Source organism: Phytophthora infestans, genomic scaffold, assembly GCF_000142945.1.
Source record: "Phytophthora infestans T30-4 supercont1.13 genomic scaffold, whole genome shotgun sequence".
NCBI classification, from domain to species: Eukaryota; Oomycota; class Peronosporomycetes; order Peronosporales; family Peronosporaceae; genus Phytophthora; species Phytophthora infestans.
In genome coordinates this window covers 2,182,809-2,188,531 of record NW_003303746.1, presented here as the reverse complement: position 1 = coordinate 2,188,531, position 5,723 = coordinate 2,182,809, and positions in this window count along the sequence as shown.

The window sequence follows — 5,723 nt, the reverse complement described above, 5'->3', positions numbered from 1 at the left end:
CCAGGCATGATAGAGCAAAGACGACCGTTTTTTGGCGGTGGCTGTGCTGAACAGAGGGCGGGTGGAGCCGAGAGCTCGACGAAGAGCACAAGGAGGGATCGTTGTAGTTGTTGTATATTGCATATCGTAGCATGGGTTCATCTAAATTTAGCTTTCCAATTCTGAGGAGTTTTTCACTCCTCCAAACTCACTAATAATATCAGAACTAGTTTCGATACCTAATCCGATATCCTCCGAACCAACACTATACCTGAAATGTCCTTTCGCAATACGTAGCAAAATAAGAATCATATTCGGTGACCGATGCAAACATTTTATCCAGAAGACTTGGACACGTGACATGAAGTGCACGCGACGAATAGGGAGGCTGCTGTGTCCTTGGGTTTGATTTAGCAACGACATTGTTATCGTCGTCCATGAGGTCGTACGCAGATTCCTCAGACGCGTCGCTGGCCCCGCGCTTCTGTCTGCCTATACTGCGTTCCACACAAAAGGGGGAATTTCGAACTGATCCACAACCACAGAAAGCCACTGGAATTAAACACTCGTTTCGACCGCCTTATTTAACGTTGTATCCACGCGTCCTTCCTGGATAGCCGGAGTTGCGGATATGACTAAGTTTAGCCCGGATCTATTTTTGTAGTAATAGTCACTTTCATAGATCGCGAGTGGAATCCTCGCAAGCTTGCTCTAATTGCATAATTAAAAAACGACGGACATAGCTCGAAAGACGTGGCCGCACTGCTATATGAGCAACTATAGTTGCGCTACGGCCTGGATGTATCGAAGATGGCACGTTTACGATCTCGGATACGACTCCAGCTTCAAGAAAAGTATCGCGTTCATTTGATTCAACTCTGCAGATCGATTGTACTATGCCTTCTTACTCCCAGTATTTGTTACGGGATCGGCTTGAAAGAGAACGTGCGCAATGGGTACGCGAAGGACCCGAAGGCTTAGCTGATTACCGGAATTAACGGTATTTTTGCAACCGATCAATTTTTTGCAACCAGTGGCCCGTAGAAAGTCTGCAGCACCAACAAAATTAACCAGTTTGGCATCAAAACAGCATCTTAGTTAAAGCGCGCTATTGCTTGAGTATCATGTGCGAGATTTTACGCCTTCCGCCGTTCTTACGGTTTTGACTTGAAAGGTACTTTTTACACGGTTGCAGAAGACACGTTAATTCCGGTATCAAGAAGAGAACGGTTGTAACGGAAGGAGGTGCTTTCCCCGAGGGCGCGGGTTTGGAAGAATTTAAACTGGGTCACCTACAGGTCTGGTCTCGATCGGGTCTCGAGACCAATTTGCGAGACCAGACCGACAGTGAATTCAAAGGATTGCTGCTTTTTATTTGCTGCTAGGCTCGGAACAAAACGAGGAAACCTTCCTAGCAGCCCAGACACGTATCATATCTAACCTACTTCCTACTGCAGGTGAGTCCTCGTGAAACACCTGTTGCAATGCCCCAGCCTACACTACTGCAGAATCACTCGCGTCGTCACCCTCGTATTCGAACGGAAACTCGTGGGCATTTTCGTCGCTGTCGTTGGCACCTTCCTCAGCAGCGTCAGACTCGTCCGTCGATTCAAATTCAACTGCACGTGGCAATTGAACGTCGTAGCGGGGGCGCTTGCGTGCTCGTGAGGGAGTGTCCAGGCGGCGCTGTACATGTCCACGTGCTAGCCGCTCAATTGTGCTTACGAAAACAGGTAACGTGGGGTGTGGTGCGCTGAATGCCCCGTTCATCTCCCGATTAAAACGTTCTAACGGATTATTAGTCCGGTTCACCAGGCCACGATCAAGTCCATGGACGTTCCAAACTTCAGGACCGTATTTTTTGATCCACACCTTGGCAAAATAACGCCAGATTGGTTCCCACTTAGTTGCAGAGTAGACGATGCCAGCTTCATCGCACTTCTCCCGAATACTCTGCTGAACAAAGCGCACACCCTTCGTCTTGATATGCTTCCGTTTGATAACGGTAAGCATATCAAGAACACCAGGTTGCATAGCAATTCGAATTTGAGCCTCAGGAATCGCCAGCTTCTTCATCTTTCGCCTCACCGCCTGCTTGAAGTGAAAAAAGCAGCCGATGCGCTGTGCTTCTGGAAATTGCACAGCAACAGCATTGATAAGAGCAGCCTCAAAATCGCATACTATCGCCGCCGGTCGAATCTTCTCGTCGGTGCATTCAACGATGAAGTTGAAGATATTCCAATACGTATCTTGTGTTTCGACGTGCAGAGGATGTAGAAAATAGGGACATAGAGCCCAGTTGCCTGGTCGAGTACCATGATAACCACGCATTGCCGAAACTGCGATGGGACGCAACGGAATGTTGCGTCCACGAAGATCGTTGTGCCAGCGTACATTAGCAGACGGATTAACTCGGGATGAGCCCACCCGATAATTCTCTGCGGCTGGTTTGGGTTTCGCTGCATGTCTTCGTAGTAGATGTGATGGAACTGAAAAAAACGAAGAGTTGAGTTCTTCACCAGTGACAGTGGCGGTATCTCCAGACGCCCATGCACTTCTCCGCCGTAGTGATTGCGCCTTGTATTAAACACACGAGTGATCACCTGCTTTCGCGTGAGACCGACGACAGCACGGCCAGGCTCTGCTTCAGTGTAGAGCTCTTGACTGACAATATCCCACACGTGACGAGCAGTACTCGACAGCTCCGAAATTGCAAGAGCGTCAATTCGACGCTTCATCTCCTCGATGACGTTGGCCTCTTGTGCAGCGAATGCAACCCAAAGCTGGCAGGTGTGCTCGACAAGGACGGTGTACGCATCCTGTAGTGGCGTCCGTTCAGCTTTAGCTCGGCAGCCCGTCCGCCGATAGCTGCTGCAGCGGTAGGTAGCCTTTCGCCGTGAAATGCGCGCCCGTGTGAGCTGAAAGCCGTCAATGAAAACAACCGTAGCAAATTGGGCCGAGCGTTGAGCATGCTGCGGAGCTGGTGGAGGGTCGGGTGGCCCCGACTCGATCGCTGGGGTCTCTGCCATCGTATTGACTGTTAGGAAGATGGAGACTGCTCGCTAAATCCTGTGAATATCTGCCGAACAACGGCGCACCATTCATCGTTACGATGCGTGGCAACCACTCGTTCAACTTGACAAGCACGAGGTTGTGTCGGCCCTCAACTCATCCCCAAGATTGCAACTAATAATGATTTGGTTTGTGTTTGCAGACAATTTTAATATCTTCGTGATTGTATTAGTGACGCTGAAAGGAGACCCGATGGAGACCAGACCGACAGTATCGTAGCTGCACTGCGGACCCGAAAAAGACCGGACCCGTAGGTAACCCATTTTAACGCTAATTGCGGGTTTCATTCGCAAAATGCGTGCGTTGAACAACTTTTTCGCTTCTAGTAGACACAGCGCATTCATCGACTGACTGAAGTGCAAACTTTTCACAAGCTACCGCAACTCACTGCAATAGGTGACATTGAAGTTCGAGCTGCATCAACTATAAAGCTTTTCAGACGGTCTATTATCAACTACCCGATCTTCCAAGCTTTTTTTTTCAGAGCGCCGATGTGACCTAGACAGAAAAAAAGTATTTACCTGCATCACAGATGACGGGTGGAGCTTGGTAGGGCAACGCGAGGCCGTAACGCAGCGTATAGCCGGACTGGCCTTAAGGGAGCTTAGTATGCACCCATGGTGTCATCATCGATGTATATCTTTCTTCGCGTGGCATCTGTCCGGATGAATCCGTACATTTTTTTAGCATTTTGCCAATCCTTCTAGCCCAATATTCTGCGTTGTACAGAATAAGTGTAACAAGGTTACACGAAAGTGGCTACACATAGCCACTTGGTTACGAAAGAGGTTTTCCAAATTAATGTCAGATTTACTAATGGGTACATTTGGTAGATTGTTCATTCAAGGCCTTCATTGGTTGAAAGTCAATTTCCTCAATTAATTAGGATAATAGGATTCTGTCAACCATTCGTTGATAAATACCTTTCATTTAGATTACTAGATTAGAAGAAAATCCAAACAAACAATTAAACAGTTCTCATTTTACCGGAAATCGGCTTTGCTTTCCTATTCAAGTGCACCTTCGGACACAAGTTTAGTTATTCTAAGTGAAACGCATCTTACGCTTCCTCATACACGTGCGCCTACGTGTAAGCTGAAGTAGTGGGCTTAAAGTGGGTCCGTTACAAAAAGATGTTTCACAGGATCTAATATCCAGCAAACTAGGCTGCCGCGTCAGACTTCGCATATGTGCTTTTTGTACGGGTATGGATTATCAAATCTTCCTGTTGGATTGGCGTTGGGTAGATAAACGGACATTATTCTACGGTGATAGAAAGTATAAATTGTATACAGGTCTGAATATCGTAATGGAAACCTAAGTGAACGCGTCTCACCCATTCACTCATCTTTTTATTTTGGAAACGGTAAGCGGCCGCGGTAGCAAGCACTCAAGGAGGCAGGTGGCGGGCGTTTGGAAGAGAGTGGCGAGCGACTGGATGCATACTAAGGGTCCGCTGAAAAGCAGATAAGGGGCGCTACACGGATGCAAACGTGAAATCAGCGGTGGGTGGTAAGCGGTATGCGATGTGCTTATGTAATAAGCATACAATTGTTCTCCCAGATAAACCAGGCTGGGCTTAGAATTGATCGCACGCCGTCCGGGACGGCTCCACCTAAAAGCAGGGCGCTAGTATCTCTTGTCAGTACCGGTTGACAGCAAGCGTCAGTTTAGTGTACATGTATTGCAATTTTAATACTTGAAGCACGCCGGGCACCGCCAGCTCACTGCCTCCTGTGCACCGCCCTACCACCACCTTCTGTGCATCGCCCTACCACCACCTTCTGTGCACCGCCCTGTCACTACTTTCTGTGCACCGCTCTGCCGCCGTCCTGCTGCCGCTCTGCCACCGCCCTGCCGCCACCCTTCCGCCACCTCTACTTCCCCCGCTCTTCTTGTTTTTGTGAATATATTTTCGATGTGGCCCACAGTTAAAAAAAGAAACTTAATATATTTGTTTGAAGAACTACTGACTTAGATGTGTCACCCTTTTGGTACAGGTCGGAGATTGTCGGAGGTCGAAGATTTTATGATATGGCGTGCCGAAACGTCCTGAAATGGTGCGCTACTGAGATGAGTAAGCGCAGCATTCATAATAGGTCAATCCGAGCCCTCTAAATTTATTTACGCCTCAGTAAAAATGCGAACGTAAGCTACGTGAATATTGGCAGACAGATCCAATCATGTAAATGAATACTTCGTGCTTTAATCTGGGGAAGGGCACCCTTCTCTACTATACGGCTCCATTACAGCTAGAATATAAGGAATAGGGAACTGACGAAAACAATATAATTCAATATGCTTTCTTAATTGCACCTCTGGGTATCACTTTTACGGTGGAGATTAATATATATTTTTTATTCAATTGCCTTTTAAACTAACACTTCCATTAGCTGACACACCGGGGTAGTTAAATGAAATTTTTAATTTTTATTTCGAATTTAACATGTTAATTTTTTTTTTTACCAGCACATTACCACGCTTAAGCCTTCTGCTCACGCCTGGTCATTTTAAAACACAATCAATAGATCAGCTCTGTACTGGTTTTTATATACTTGAATACAGCATAGACATTAATAATAGTAAATGGCATTGAGAGTAAAGGCGGCATTAAAATCTTTGTTTTATTTCTAGCATTTGTGCGGCCAGGTCGCGTTAGGAACGAGCAGCGC